The 17,176-nt window shown below is 41.1% G+C and overlaps 1 protein-coding gene across 12 annotated transcripts in view; it reads right to left on the bottom strand.

The window, feature by feature from the left end:
* Cep128 (centrosomal protein 128) overlaps positions 1–12,932 on the bottom strand; it is a 340,438-nt gene extending 327,506 nt beyond the window's left edge. For all 12 annotated transcript variants that reach the window (XR_016537579.1, XR_016537580.1, XR_016537581.1 and 9 more), the window contains exon 1: positions 12,841–12,932. The gene's annotated coding sequence lies outside the window, so the exon portion shown is untranslated. The remainder of the gene's footprint in view (positions 1–12,840) is intronic.
* Between the last annotated feature and the right edge of the window lie 4,244 nt (positions 12,933–17,176).

A 17,176-nucleotide genomic window follows, 5' to 3' on the forward strand; every position in this document is an offset into this window, starting at 1 on the left:
TTTCCTGAGAGCCATGTAATATGACTAACTCATAAACAAAAACCAGCCAGGCACAAGTGGCTCACACCTGTAATTCTAAACTATTCAGGAAGCTGAGATCTGAGGGTTGCCATTTAAAAGCCAGCCCTGTCAGGGAAGAACTTGATACTCTTATTGCCAATTAACCACCAGAAAAACCAGAAGTAACGCTATGGCTCAAAGTGGTAGAGTGATAGCTTTTTTGTGTGTGCAAAAGATCTCAGGGACAGTACCTGTTGGGAGCCAGAGTGGAATCAAACTGTACCTTGACTTGCATCAGACGATGGCTATATTGTCTTATTGCTTTCTGGCCCTATTCTATGTAAATGACCTGAGAATTACCATATGAATGTAACACCTGGAGGTTGCCTGGGAGAAGAGGAGGGAAGAAGGGGGAGGGGAAAATAAACGCGGCAGTCTAGTCAGTCTTTGCCTGGACTGCGGACATCCCGGACCCGGTGTGTCTGTCTCTCTTCTTTTTCTTCCTAGTCCTTGTCCCCTATTTCAGGAACCCCAATCTGCGAACCCTGGTTTGCTGCCGGTTGGCACCGGCATCTGGCGCCCGAACAGGGACCCTGAAAATCTGGGACGAAGGTGAAGGACCCCTCCCTGTGGAGAAAATGACGCCCGCTGGCTGCCTGAACGCTGCGTTCGGATCGTGGAGAGTGACAGTGGCCATCCAAGCAGCGACTCACTGGGCCTACACCCCCAACCCTCCAGTGGTGCATCCTGCGACGTGGAAAGGACCTGAGTTATTTGTGCATGTCTATTGGGACTGCTACTGATCCACTTGTTCCACACATTCATATGAGCTGTGTTTCTCCTCCTTTTACTATTATGTAGGGACCTTTTAACATATTCATTGACTCTACACAATTTAATATGTGACATTATTTTGTCTTTACCATCCCTCTTCTTAATAACCTTTTTTATAAAAGATGCCCAGGTGAAAAGCAAAGGCCTCCAGAGGTAAGTAGAAGTCGGCCGACCCCCTGTATGTCTGTGTTTTGTTTTATTTTTTTTATTCTATTTTATTTAAAAAAAAAAAAAAAAAAAAAAAAAAAAAAAAAGGGGTGCACTGTGGGCCTAAAATAGAGGCCTGGGTGGTCAAGGGACGCCTTGACCCCCCTTCCCCTTCTGAGTTTCTTGTCAATATCAAGGCATACCTGAGAGTCCCACCAGCAAGACATGTCTAAATCTAAAAATAACTGTTTGGTGAAAACATTCATTTGAGCTCATGTTTTTTGTGTTAAGTGTATCTGATTGAGTCCAATTTTCTTGTTATATGTCAATGTCTGATTATTTAAAAGTCTCCGTTTGTCTTGTTCGTGTTACATATTTTTCCTTGTCCAGTTTTGTCTTTAAAATTGGTACCATTTCTAAGTATGGATCCTTATGGTTTTTCTGTGCGTACTCAAGCACACATCCTTGTTATTTATTTGAACATTTCTGGGCCTGGTATGGCCCCTCCCAATCCGCTGCAGCTGAGGTGAGCAGAGGCCAGACAAAGCAGCTGCAGGCTTCGTTCAGTTTCCTTTTCCTACAACCTGCTGAAGTGACAGTCTAGAGACACTTGGTGACAGGACACAGACTTGTCTTAGTTCTCCTAGGTTTAAGACTCCCACCCAACTTTCATCTGCAAAAAGTAATATGTCTGATATCAGAAACAAACTCTGGAAGAATAAATTTCAGCTAAGTTGCCTTGTTAGAAAGCTTTGTTTAAAAACAAAAACAACAACAACAACAACAAAAAACCTGGTTGTCACCTCCAAGAATAAGCTTTGCAAAAACAACAACAACAAAAACAACAAAAAACAACAACAACAAAAAAACCCTCATGGTACTAAAATTTCCGGAAAATGAACGGCCGATATTAATTTTGCGCGCTTTAAGATCTTTGAGTATGAATGTGTGTACGAATGGGTGTGAGTGAACATGTTCAAGGTTAAATTGTCAGCATGCTGTATAAAACAATGGTTGAGCTCATTTGAAACACAAAAGCAATTGGGTAAATCTAAGTCTAAACTTCAAGAAAATTAGTAGGTTTGAATGTTTCCTATGTCTCAAAGGATTATTGCATTGTCTTAAAGAAAAACTGGTAAATATTTTTCTAGATCCTGAAATCTGCATTTTATTGCAAGGCATACAACTGTTTACATTGTAAACATTGTATCCTGTTTAGCACAGAGATGTTAGGGAATTTGGAATTTATTACTTTAAGTTAAAGTTTGGAAACATGTATTAGAGATTTAAATGTGAAATTGTTCATTAACGTCAGAAATTTTGCCTGTCTGTCTTTTCTTGCAAATCTGATGGTAAAATGTGGATAATGTGATTAGTATTTTAAAGGAATGTTTAAAGGTTTATCTCCATGCTATTGGGTGAAAAAAAAAAAAAAAAAAAAAAAAAAAAAAAAAAAGAGGAAACTAAGTCCAGACCTAGACTTTTGGTGCACTGATGTCTATAGTTCTTGCATTAGGGAAAAACTGTTATTTGAGTTTAAATTGTTGTTGGAGTTTAAGACAGTAATCTAAACTGCAAAAAAAAAAAAAAAAAAAAAAAAAAAAAAAAAAGCCCTTTTCTAAAAGGCAAGAGGAGTGACTTGAGCCCTAGGGGGCCTGAAGGCAGAAGGAGTTCTTTGTGCCCTTAAAGGTTTTTCAATTGCAAATAAAGGCTAAGGTGTTGATTGTTTAAGCCAGTATCAGCAAAAGTTTTAAGAACATTGGAAATGGGTTTCTAAACAATATTTGAAAGTGAAATTGTCTTAAATGTTTAAAGAAAGAGAAAAAAGGAAAATCAGGACTACCAAAGTAATTGCTTAATTGCTATTTCAGCTTACTCTTGTAAGTTACTTTATAGCAATCTCCAGAAGGCCCATGGAGAAGGACAGCAGATCCTCATTCAGATGTAAGTTTGGCCCTCACCAAGTTCCAGGTAAGATCATGCTTAGAGACTATTTCTGTATTGACCACCTTGTTGCTTCTAATTGGAGTAAAGTGGCCTTTTGTAGACTCATTGATCTGAAAGCCACAGTTTTGAGCCTGCCCGGGGAAAGCAAAGTCCCTGTGAGACTGTGGTGTCTAATCTGCCAGCAGGATGCTGGGACAGAGTTGCTTTGGAGCTCGAAGTGGCAGAGTGATAGCTCTGAGCTGAAAAGCTGGGGGGAAGCACTCAAGCACCAAGCTCGGGACTCACAGTGGCAGGGCGCTAGCCTTGAGCTGGAGAGCTGAGAGACAGCGCCCAGACCCTGAGTTCAAATCCAGCAACCAACAAAGTGAATTGCCAATGGGATGTTTATCCCTGTGTGGAGAGACACTACCGGGACAGGAAAGCCTCTGCTTGGATGGCAGAGTTGGTGTCAGATCTTAGAGTCACTTGTGCTTGGCCATTCAAATTAATCAGAGCCGGGAGGTCATAGAATAGTTTGTAAGCATGCCTTACTAATGCCCGTGCCTTTCATAACTGGGCAGGAACTTGTCAATCTTCTGTGATAGTGGGTAGTCTAAAGTCCTAATTGAGCGAATTTTTTTATTTTTGACACCAGCCACAAATTCAGGAAAAGTTTGTGGATCTGAAGCTTGTGTCTCTATTAATCTGTTTAGATCTGACAACTGAAGCATTGTTAAGGTTGCAGAAATTTAGTTCCCCAGACAATCAAGAAAAAGCCTTTGCAAACGGGTGCTAGGTAGGCTGCGCTGTTGTGGCCAAGGATGGTTTGTGCAGTTGTTGAATGTCAAGTATGATTTCTAGTTTGGAGTAGATTGTTGTTCCTGGTGTCTAATCCTTGCAACCCCTTGATAAAACAGGCTAGGCTTCTTAAGGTCCCTGGTCAAGCGTGGAGACGGCGCCCCTGAGTCAGCTTGAAGAAGTCACGGAAGTTGAATCTCCGCCCATCAAATCCCCGTTGGACCAAGGGACCAAAGTCATTTTTGGAAAATGTGACAGGATAAATTAGGGGTATAGAAAAGAGTAAAAATTGCACTTGTGTTTCTTTTAAAATAAAAAACGGGGGACATGTTGGGAGCCAGAGTGGAATCAAACTGTACCTTGACTTGCATCAGACGATGGCTATATTGTCTTATTGCTTTCTGGCCCTATTCTATGTAAATGACCTGAGAATTACCATATGAATGTAACACCTGGAGGTTGCCTGGGAGAAGAGGAGGGAAGAAGGGGGAGGGGAAAATAAACACGGCAGTCTAGTCAGTCTTTGCCTGGACTGCGGACATCCCGGACCCGGTGTGTCTGTCTCTCTTCTTTTTCTTCCTAGTCCTTGTCCCCTATTTCAGGAACCCCAATCTGCGAACCCTGGTTTGCTGCCGGTTGGCACCGGCAAGTACCCAAGCCCAAAGTTCAAGCCTCATGACTGACAAGAAAACCCAACTGTCAATTGTGTAATCTATATTAACATTATAGTATAATACTATAATCTAAAAACATGATTTTGCAGAGCATAGTGGCTCATGCCTTTAATCCTAGCTACTCAGGAGGCTGAGATCTGAGGATCTTGGTTCAAAGCCAACCCAGGCACAAAAGGACCTGAGACTCCTATCTCCATTTAACCTCTAGAATACAGGGAAGTGGGGCTTGGCACTAGGGTAGGGTGGTAACCTTGAGCTGAAGAGCTCAGGGACAGCGCCCAAGCGAGTTCAAGCCCCGTGACCCACAAAAAAAAAAAAAAAAATTTAAAAAGTGTGGTCTAAGAGGTAGGGAAAGAGGAAGTGAAACTTTCCCTCTTTGCAGATGACATGATTCTGTATTTAAAGAACCCTACAGATTCTACTCCCAAGCTCCTAGAGCTGATTCAAAACTTTGGAAAGGTAGCAGGGTATAAAATTAACCCTCAAAAATCAACTGCCTTCCTCTATGCCAACATTGAGAGGAATGAGGTAACAATCAGGAAGCAACTCCTTTTGCAACAGCCTCAAAGAAAATAAAGTACCTAGGAATTAGCTTAACTAAGAATGTAAAGGACCTTTTTGATGAAAACTTTAAAATCCTGAAAAAGGAAATTAAAGCAGAACTGAGGAAATGGAAAAACCTCCCATGCTCCTGGATTGGAAGAATCAACATCGTGAAAATGACAATCTTGCCAAGGGCTATCTACAAATTCAACGCAATACCCATCAATATCCCAATGTCATTCTTTAAAGAAATAGAAGAGGCAATCCAAAATTTCATATGGAATAATAAAAGACCCCATATAGCAAAAATACTTCTTAGCAGAAAGAACAGCGCAGGAGGAATTTCAATACCAAACTTTAGACTCTATTACAGAGCTATAATCATCAAAACAGCTTGGTACTGGCACAAAAACAGGCCTGAAGACCAATAGAATAGAACTGAGGACCCAGATATTAAACCACAGACCTATGGCCACCTAATCTTTGACAAGGGAGCCAAAAAAATAGAATAGAAGAAAGACAGCCTCTTCAACAAGTTGCAGAAAACTAAAGTTGGATCCTTCTTTGTCACCCTGCACTAGAGTTAACTCCAAATGGATCAAAGACCTCGAGGTAAAAGCCGACATACTGAAAACTTTACAAGAAGAAATAGGAGACACACTAGGCCTCCTTGGCACAGGTCGAAACTTTCTTAATAAGGACCAAGAAACACAACAAATCAGAGAAAGGCTGGATAAGGGGGACTGCATTAAACTGCAGAGCTTCTGTATAGCAAAGGACATAGCTAGTAAATTAATTAGGAAGCCTACAGAATGGGAGAAGATCTTCACTAACCATACAACAGACAAAGGCCTCCTATCTAAAATATATCAACAACTCAAATAATTGAATCACTCCAAAACTAATCTCCAAAGTAACAACCATCCCATCAAAAAATGGGCCAGACTTAAAGACAGTCTTCTCTGAAGAAGAAATAAGAATGGCTTATAGACACATGAAGAAATGCTCAACATCTCTGGTGATAAAAGAAATGCAAATCAAAACAACTCTAAGATTCCATCTCACTCCAGTTAGAATGGCCAGGATCAAGAAAACTAATAACAACAGATGCTGGAGGGGATGTGGCCAGGAGGGATCACTACTACACTGCTGGTGGGAGTGCAAACTCATTCAACCACTATGGAAAGCAGTATGGCAGTTCCTCAAAAGACTAAACATAGAGCTCCCCTATGACCCAGCAATTCCACTACTTGCCATTTACCCAACTGTCCAGAAACAAGGGCATACTAAATCCACTAGCACAGCGATGTTCATTGCAGCACTATTTACCATAGCAAAGATATGGAACCAACCCAGATGTCCCTCAGTTGATGAGTGGATCAACAAGATGTGGTATTTATACACAATGGAATTCTATGCTGCTGTCAGAAAGAATGTCATCGCCCCATTTTAAAGAAAAGGAAAGACTTAGAAAAAAATCATATTATGTGAAGTAAGCCAGACTCAAAGGAACATAGGCCCAAGAGTTTCCCTCATTTGTCAAATTCAGTAGAAACCTTGGGATCTCCTAGCAGAGATTTACAATAGAACAAAATGTAGAGACGTAAGGCCAAATATTATGACACTAAATGTAAGGAACTCCAGGATAAGGAAACAAAAGCCATATAATGAGTGATTGTTGTCCTTAATGTACTATGTTATCTCTTGTCTCTTTTGCCATCCCTTGGTTATCTCATAATGTTACAATTCTTCACCTTGTTATCTGATATATTTTATATGTGCTTAATTGGTTATTTGAAATTGGATAGAGAAGGGAGGAAATCAAGATAAGTGGGGGGAGGGTGGGAGGCAAATGTCATGAGAAAGGATATCAATGTTTGTGAAGTTATGCACCTTCTATCTGGTGAATATAATGTAACCCTTATTATTAATCATAATAAAAATTTTTTAAAAAAAAATTTTTAAATGTGGTCTAAGGGGTAGAGGGAGAGAAATGGGAACAAAAACATGAGAAGGGTATCCATTGTGTGAGTTATGCACGTACTATCTGGTGAATATAACTAACCCCTCTATACATTACAATTAAAAAAAATTAAAATAAAGTGTGGTCTATACTAAGATCATTGGTATCAAAATCAGACCTCAGAAAACAGATAGTATGTTGACAACACAGCATTCTGAGTAGGGTCACGTAAGAAAACAGTATGTACAACTAAGAAAACCTCATAATCTAAGATGTATACTAAACATGCCTTGGTGGACAATCGTTTTCTTTTAAATAGTAATAGCTTATAGATAGCCAGGTTGTAGGGGAAAGAGCACACCTACACTTTTCTAATGAGGTTAAGTTGATACAACAGTAAGATGACATAAAATGAATGATAGAAAAGCGAGAACTATTGAAGTCTAAGAATGAGTGCCCTCTTGAATATCACTTTAATGAACATGAACTACCTAAGTTCTGATTAAAGGTGATAAAGGTACTTGTTTCATTAGAGAAAAAGCACCAATTCCTCTTCTGAAGTTTACTACAATAAAATTGCTGTGTGTGAGAGAGACTGGTGTGTGTGTGTGTGTGCATGTGTGCATGCCAATATTGAGGCTTGAACTCAAAGAACTGTCCCTGAGTTTTTTTGCTCAAGGCTGGCACTCTATCACTTAAGCTACAGCTCCACTTCTGGCGTCATGCTAGTTAGCTGGAGTGAAGGGTCTCATGGACTTTCCTGCCAGGGCTAACTTCAAACCACAATGCTCAGATCTCAGCCTTTTGAGTAGCTGAGAGCTCAGGTATGGCAAGCCACCAGTACCCAGCCACAACAAAATTTCTAACAGATGAGAAAACATTTTTTTCTGTTTGCTTTTCACACCTGAGCCTATACAGATGACTAAGTAAGATGAGTGATCTCAAGTGAAATTTCATAGAAAATTTCATAGAAAGCTCTAGGAGCTCTAAGAGCAGATGTTACAATTCTTAAAATAGTTCATTTAACTGCTCCCAATACATCAATACTACTGCTTCTGCCTTAATAAACCTCATAAAGGAAGATATACCACCACTAGAACAAGAACCTTCATCAATTCATTCTTACTGTGGATCTAGTCATCTAAACAAATATCCATATGCAAACTGATATACTGAGACCAGGGGGGTTTTACTCTAAACCATAATCAAACCAGCATGACTTTAAAAAACTTGAGTCCGCTGGGTATGTATTTGACCTAGAGAGCTGTCAGAGAGCCATGTCTTCATTACTGTGGTACACATTTGTATGTATGAGAGCTGTAATGTTGATTATCCTATCGCTTTCCCTCAGAGTCAGTTTAAAACAATTAGGGCTTGCAAGCTGTTCCATAAAAGATAAGCGCCCAGCATCAAGAATAATATTTCACAAACACGGACTAGTGCCTGTGAAGTAAATGATTGCTTCTCAAGCTTCCAAGTGCCTGAGCTGTTGTTCCTATCCAAACCAACTGTCCTCAGCAATGTTCAAGGTAAGGCTGCCAATATTGAATAGACAAATGGAGAACATATTTTAGCTTAATCATAATCCAAGTTTAAAGTGCATTTCTCATGGATTCAAGAGCTGTAAGACTTGAGCCCTTCATCTCACCCTTTAAGTGCCACAAACAAAGCAAAAAAAAAAAAATCACCACCTGTACTTATCAATTTCACTTGTCTTCTTCACATGAGTGCTCTTCTGTAACCCTGTCTCCTCAAACCCTTGCACCAAATTCCAGTAAGACCAAAATCAACAGTCCATTCCATTTGCCAGTTTTCTGATAAACTGGTGAATAAGATACTCAACAAGAAATGGAATCAAAGGGATTCTTAAAAAAGACTCGTGTATCATTTACTGGACTGTTTCTATTAGAAATCAATGACAAAATTAAGTAAGTCAGAGTTCTTCATGGAAGAGATGTGGGTGTTCCCAATATATAGCCTTCATATCAGGTCCTTCTCTGAGCTCAGCTTCCTGACAAGCTTTGCTTAGTAGGATTTTAACTGATACGGCACAAATAAGAGGTTCAACATTGAAGTATGAACTGTACCTTGCTCTTTCAAACTCCCTAGGCATCACGTGTTCAAGGTAGGATAAGAGTACATGAGTATCCCTGTCTCTTCCAGCTTATATGAGCAGTCTAGTCAAACAAACAAGTTTAACCATGATAAGTAAACAGCTCAGCTGATCTATTATATAAGCATTAAATACTTACTGTTGCATACCTCTCAGGTTTTATTATAGAACAAAGGCTAACTGAAAGACTTCGATACAGATATATAAATATGTTAAATCATACCGATAAACCATTTGGTTTTAATTTAAAACATAGTTGCTGATATTTACTCTCCACTCAACTCTTTGAGAAAACATGATTAAAGGAATATTTGTGGCTATAGGATTATACATACAGATAGATATGATACTTACAAACAATATACATGTATTAGAAATTGGTAACTTAGGTAATTGTTTGGTAAAAGGCATGCTTGAGGTAGAGAAGATCCTTATGAGAGTTTCACACACTTTATATTTCTTAAATGACTTGTTATTATCCTTTGAGATGGCTAAAACTTTAACACAAATCCTGTATCTCTAAAGCAGGGCCTTGTCAATTTCATAGCATGCATGGAGCCCTGGGTTCAATTCCTCAGTACCACATACACAGAAAAAGATAGAAATGGTGCTGTGATTCAAGTGGCAGAGTGCTAATGTTGAGCAAATAGTGTCCAAAGACAGTGCCCAGGCCCAGAATTCAAGCCCCATGACTGGCCAAAAAAAAAAAGAGGCCATCCTTTCCCACCATCAAGTATTTTCCCCCATCTACAATCTATAAAATCTATCACTTAAATTAATAATCATAGTTCTGAACATCACAATAAATCCTCAAGAATCTAGTTCAGGCTTACCTTTAATTCACACATCCATTCATTCATTCACAACTGCCATCCAGTCCTACATACATTCAGGAAAACCTGTTTCACAATTTATCCTATGCACAGGAGAGATTCTAAATGGCCACCCAAATGCATCCATCTCCCAAATGTATCCAGCATCATCAATGCTATGCTAGGGTCACAGTCATTTCAGACACATATATGTATCTGACGAAGGCCTATAAGTCTCTTACAGTCTTTCTTAAACATGATAAGACATCAAAAACAAGTTTTCAAAAATAAAGGACAAAGTTAGAAAAATATAAGCCTATACCAGAACCAAAGGACTAATTAGCTCTTTAAAAAATACACCAAGGGGGCCGGGAGTTTGGCCTAGTGGTTAAAGTGCTTGCCTAGCATGCATGAAGACCCGGGTTCGATTCCTCGGTACCACATACATAGAAAAAAGCCAGAAGTGGTGCTGAGGCTCAAGTGGTAGAGCTCTAGCCTTGAGAAAGTCCAAGGACAGGGCTCAGGCCCTGAGCTCAAGCCCAGGACTGGCAAAAAAAAAAAAAAAAAAAAAAAAATACACCAAGGGCCAGGAGTTTGGCCTAGTGGTTAAAGTGCTTGCCTAGCATGCATGAAGACCCGGGTTCGATTCCTTGGTACCACATATATAGAAAAAAAAGCCGGAAGTGGTGCTGAGGCTCAAGTGGTAGAGCTCTAGCCTTGAGAAAGTCCAAGGACAGTGTTCAGGCCCTGAGCTCAAGCCCAGGACCGGCCAAAAAAAAATAAAAATAAAAATAAAATAAATACACCAAAATATTACAATAAAAAAAGAAATACACCAAAATAAGCTAGGCCCAGTGGCTCACACCTGTAATCCTAACTACTCAGGAGGCTGAGATCTGAGGATCAAGGTTCAAAGCCAGCCCAGGCACAAAAGGACCTGAGACTCTTATCTCCAATTAACCTCTTGAAAATGGGAAGTGGGGCTTGGCTCAAGGGTAGGGTGGTAGCCTTGAGCTGAAGAGCTCAGGGACAGTGCCCAGGCCCAGGGGTAAGGTAGTAACCTTGAGCTGAAGAGCTCAGGGGCAGCACCCAGTCCAAGCCTCATGACCCACAAAAAAAAAAAAAAAAAAGTAGAAGAAATACACCAAAATAATATAAAAAACAATTGGTTCACAGAACATAAATGGCCCTAACAAACATATAAATGTACTTTATTTCACTAAAGAATTGGATATTAAGATAATGAAGCAGTGTCCTTGCTTTTCTGTTGCATACAGATGAGTAACCACCCTCACCCTCAGAGTTGATAGGAGCCATACAATATTAGCTTTAACAGCTTTTCTTAAGAATAACTTGGGGAAAAAATAAATACACATCTTCAGAAAAATTCAATTTATATGAACAGTATCTTAGAAAAAGAGATATATGTATATAACTCACACAGGTGTCATAATAATTATAGAATTTCCACATTATAGAATTATTTATAGTCTTCAATAAGATACACAAAAATCCACTGATCAGGGATATACTAAATGTACTTAACCATTAGACTACTATGTACCATCTAAAAGAGAAAAAGCAGAAACCCTTAATGCTGGTGCAGGAATGAATGTAATCCTAGCACTTGGGAGGGTGAGAGAGGGGGATCAGGAGTTTGAGGCTAGCCTGGACTAGATGGAAAGACACTGCCTCGGTCGGGAGTTTGGCCTAATGGTAGAGTGCTTGCCTAGCATGCATGAAGACACAGGTTCAATTCCTGGGTACCACATACATAGAAAAAGCTGGAACTGGTGCTGAGGCTCAAGTGGTAGAGCTCTAGCCTTGAGAAAGCCCAAGGACAGTGCTCAAGCCTGGAGCTCAAGCCCAGGACTGGCAAAAAGAAAAAAGAAAGAAAGAAAGAAAGACTTTGCCTCAAGAGAGATACACCTAGAAAGATTATGTGCTGACTTGTAACAATACATTGTTGCACAAAAGAAAAATATAAAAGAGTATGACTACATTATAATTAACCCGGTGACTACAGAGATAAGAATGAGCCCATTCCAAAGCATGTTTATACTACTTTCAAGTATGTCAAGATTGTACAGATAGGAATTTCTGAAATATATTACCCTGCAGACCCCTCCAAGTCTTTAAACCAAAGACTACACACCGGATATCTTAGATACAGCATCATTACAAGGCCTCACTGGTTCCATCTGTCAAAAATGCAACATGAAATGCTAAATGTGCAGAATGTTTACATCGGTTACAAAACTGAAGTGTTTGATACTCTACTCTTGATGACTTAAATAGCAAAACATGAAAGAACATGCTCATTTTAGGGAAACTCCAAATTACAACTATATCTGACCTGAATGACAATGCAAGGACAATTATTGTTTGTTTTTTAATACTAAAATAATAAGGCCAGGAGTGTGGACGAGTGGCAGAATGCTTGCCTAGCATCCACAAAGTGCCGGATCCCTCGGTACCACATCCGCACTACCACACGAAATCCTCTCCTTTTGCTGGGCTTCTTCCTAGGAGAGTAGGCCGGAGCAGCCACGGGTGCTCCATGGCGCCGAAGGCTGCTAGCCTAGTGTTGACATCAGCTATCAGAGCCCGGGGAAGACAGGTGGCAGACGGCTGCGTTCCCAGGAGGGCCGGAGGGGGCCAACTCTTGGTTTCGTGGGCGGCAGGACAGGTGGGGGGTGGGGGGTGATGACGGGGACCACCACGCAAGTCCCACGCCAGACGGGTCTAGGCCCGAGCCGCCTATGGAGGGGCTGAGGACCGACGGAGCCGGCGGGGCGCCACCGGTGACGCCGCCCGGGGAAGCCCGGCCCGGGGGACCGCGCACGCCGCGGGGGATGAGGAGGGCACACCGGGCCCCGCTCCCCGTTCGCCCCGCGCAGATGTGGGGTGCCACCCCGCCCCACCCTGAGATCCTTCCTCCCCCACCCCCCCCACCCCGACACACACACACACACACACAACGTCCCCGAGTGAGACCGGGAAGGGCTCGGGAGAGGCGGGGGCCGGCACCTGAGACGAAAGAGGACTCCAGGTTCTCAATGACGGATCATCGCCGAGGCCCCCCCACACCCGGCTCCCGCGTCCACTGGTGACCCCCAAGGTACAACTGACCAAAGGCTTCGGCGCTCAACCGACTCAGGTCCTCCCGGACTCGCAGCTATGGCAACTTGAACCTGCCGCCCAGCCGTGGCAGGAGTACAAGACGCGCTTCTGTCGCTTGGCCCTCTGGGAGTTGTAGTCCATCTGTCCCCGCTTCTAGAGCCAGGAGGTAATAAGACAGGGTAGGTAAGAGAAACTTCAAGTCCCAGGATGCCAGGCGGCAGGCCTTCAGCTGACTATCCCGGAAGAAGCCTGATTAACGGGCTCAGTTGCTAGACCGCGCCCTCTGGTTTTGGCTCTAATTTCGATTTTAAAGGGCCAGTGGCCAATTCCAATTAGAAAGAGAATTATAAAAACGCTGCCTTCGTCCTGCCTGCAGTGAAATTTTAATTCCCCCTTAACATCAGTGTTTTGATCCAAAAGCTCACAAATTATTACAACTGGGAGCACAGAAGATTAATGAAACCCCTCAACCCTAAAGGCTTAAATGTGAGACCATCAGTGCATCACTATTGCAACCGTCAGTAGGGAAAATCTCATTTATTCATTCTGGAACATGAAATATTTTCCAGTCAGGAATAGATATTTCCATCATAAATTGATAACAGTGAGCTCTGAGCTTTAGAGAAAGAGGGGCGTAATTCAAATTAGTCATGTGGTTAGTCTTATACTTCTCTGCAATAAAGACAACAGCCTAATATCAAGTTGCACATTATTTGTGTAAGTTTTCTTTTCTGCCTAAAGGAGAGTTAGATCACTTTAAACAATGTAGGTTCCCCAATTCTGACAATTCTGTACTGTAATGATTCATTTCCCACTTGGTCTCTGATTTCAGACAAAGGGATCCAAAGTTTTTAAATACTGCGTGTCTTTTCTTACCATTTTTTTCTTCACTTTTCCTTCCTTTCCCCTAATCTCCCTCCTCACCTCCCCCAATCTCCCTCACTCCCTTCCTCTTTCTCTCCTTGTCCCCCTTCTTCCTTCCTCTTTTTTCACCCTCCCTCCTTCTCTGCCCTCTTTCCTTCACTGATAACAGCCATCCTAGGACGATCTGGAAAAGCCAAAGGATGTAAGGTAAGATCACAATTTTAAGAGAAAATATTGTAATTAAGACTTCCCAAGACCTCCACTCTGCATACAAGACCCAGGGGTAGAAATTTCTCACAAGCAATCTCAGTAAGTGTTCAAACCCCCAAAGGATAATGCTGGTTTTCAATCCAGACAACAGACTTTTTCAGTCTGTTCAAAGGATTTGCTATAATACTAAACTTTTCTTTTTTGGCCTGGCATCTCTGCCTCCATTTTGTGCTTGTCATTGTTCTAAGCTGTTCAGTCCACAGTCATTTTGTGATCAGTCACCTTGGGTTCCAGAAAGGCATGACTGCTTAATAACATCTTTATGACAGGGACTGAAACTACTCAAGGAACAGCAGAGTCTTTCAGGACAGACTACCCTCAAATGAGCAGCATTATGGACGGTAACTAGGTTGTGCCTTGGAGCAGAAGGAAACATCTCCTGGGAACAGGAATAACAACTTTTCCTGAACCAAGGAGAACCAAAACTGAAATAATTATGAGCCAGACCACACCTCCAACATGGACTCTAAACTGCATACCTTTGTCCGCTGGCCCTAATTCTTCCTCTGTTTTAACCTAATGCTCAAGTCTGTACTCTGAAGATGGCTAGAAAGATGGCCTCCAGTGACATCTTCCCATAACATCATGCCATGTAATCTTCTCTGCCATATTCTTTTCCCAGTAAACTTTCCAATCATTTTCACTGTGCAAGGATCAAGTAGGTAACTGGTAACAATTCCTGGTAACTGGTAATGACTTCTTGGTAACAATTACCACTCAATAGAGTCATTCAAATATTCAGCACTTTTTTCCCCGGCTATATATATATATTTTTTTTTATTTATTTATTTTTTTTTTTTGCCAGTCCTGGGCTTGGGCTCAGGGCCTGAGCACTGTCCTTGGACTTTCTCAAGGCTTAGCATTCTACCACTTGAGCCTCAGCACCACTTCCAGCTTTTTTCTATGTATGTGGTACCTAAGAATCGAACCCGGGTCTTCATGCATGCTAGGCAAACTCCTGGCCATCCCTGGCCATGTTATGATGCAGTGGTTATTTCCTATTTGGAACATAAACCTAATGCTTCTGCCAGGTACCAGTGGCTCACACCTTTAATCCCTGACTGATTAAACAGTAATCCCTTTGTACATCATCTTTATAACAATAAAATTGTTTAATTTTTAAAAAGAGAAAAAGAAGGTAATTTAAAAGAACCATATAATTAATCCTTATATGTGCTGAAGCATAACTCCATTGCTTAAAAATTGATATTTTTAAGTACTGTACTCACTCAATTCAGCAAATGTATGCTAGATCTTTTTAGAATGTAGGCACTGTAGTAAAAGACACAAAGATAATGAGATTAAAAATAGCATAGTCCTTGCTCTCAAACTGCTCACAGCCAAGTGAGGGAAACAGGCTAGTAAAGAACTAATTACAAAGGGAGGAGGTAAAATGCGTCAGTTTCCATGGAAAGATACCAGGAGAAACTTCCTGAGGAAGTTATACCTAACCAACTGCCACAAAAAGGAGAAAATGTATGCCAAACAAGCTACCTTAATTTGGGATGCACTGATAAGAACTGATTACTCACCACCTTTTTTTCCTGGTTCCAACTCTATTTAGAGAATCAGATTCACTAAGGGAATCTCCATCTTACAATGATTCTAGCCAAAGGAGGCAAAAATCTGAGAATTCAACTGAGAAACTAAGAACAGAATGGAAAGTTAGCTTTGAACTGCAATCCTCAATCTTAGCCTCCAAGGTAGCTAACATTACAGGCATGGCCCAGCAGTGCCCAGCTTCATTCTTTTTTTAATTCAACAAAATAGACCCAGAAATTGTCTCTTAGATGCCAAGATGATTTTAATTGCTCTTTGTTGTTGTTTTTATGTCAGTCCTGGGTCCTGGGCACTGTTCCTGAGCTTTTATGCTCAAAGCTAGCACTTGAGCCACAAAGTTCTACTTCCAGCCTTTTAATGTTTCATCTGTGATAAGACCCTCATGGTTACCCTATTTGGCTTCAAATGGCGATCCTTCAATCTCAGCCTCATGAGTAGCTAGGATTACTATTGTTAGCCCCTGACTCCTGATATGAATTATTTTTAATTGATAGGGCAAACATATATCACTCAACCCAAACCATTTTCTCTTTTCTTGTAAGCCAATTAGTCAAAAACACACAGAGATTATATGATGTACAATATATTATGTACATTATTTGGTTAATTAATAAACATAATAGTTTACTGATATAACAAGGTACCACAGAATGAGTGACTTAAACAACAGAAATTTTAAAAAAGGAAAGAAGGAAGGAAGTCTCTCTCTTGAGAATTGGAGACAAAGAGTTTCAGAGAGGACTGACTACAGATTTTGTGGGCTCAATAAAAAGTGATTAAGAAGGTCAAAATGGCGACAGTAGAGCACTAAACCAAATGCCAGGCCCTTCTCAAACCAGCAAGAGGGCCAGGAGTGTGGCCTAGTGGTAGAATGCTCGCCTAGCATACACCAAGACCCAGGTTCAATTCCTCAGTACCACATACATAGAAAAAGCCAGAAGTGGTGCTGTGGCTCAAGTGGTTGAGTTCTTGCCTTGAGAGCAAACCTGAGGATAGTGCTCAGACCCTGAGTTCAAGCCAGAACTGGCAAAAACAAAAACAAAAACAAGGAATCCATCCCTACTTTCACAAAGGAATCATACTGATAACAACATTTGCTGCTGCTGTTGCTGCTGCCGCTGCTAGAAAGAAGCACTCATCCAGTTCTCTTAGTTTTGAATCTTGTTGAGTCTCAGCGGCATGTGATGTCTGCTAGTGTTACTACGCCACAGCTAGTACTGTTGAACATCTGTTGCTAACCTCCCCCACCTTGTACTGTTGTCTCAGGAACTCAACAGAATAAGGTCCAGAACAATGGAAGATGAATATGAAGAATTTTAGTAAGGAGAGAAATATCCATACTGAAGGCTGCTGCCACTGTTAATCTACCCATCAAATGTTTTCTCCATCAGTAATCCAGCCTCTCTTCCTGAGACAGTTCTCTCTGGGGCTCTTTGTGTTCTGATGCTTCTGAGTCTAGGCTTCCTTATATTCTGGGTTGTGCTCTGATCGGTTGTCCTTCTTATAATTCGGTGTTTGAGTATTATCTAATACTTTGTTGGCTGGATTT

Source organism: Megascapheus bottae, chromosome 14 (genome assembly GCF_031878675.1).
Source record: "Megascapheus bottae isolate mThoBot1 chromosome 14, mThoBot2.hap1, whole genome shotgun sequence".
In the NCBI taxonomy this organism is placed as follows: Eukaryota; Metazoa; Chordata; class Mammalia; order Rodentia; family Geomyidae; genus Megascapheus; species Megascapheus bottae.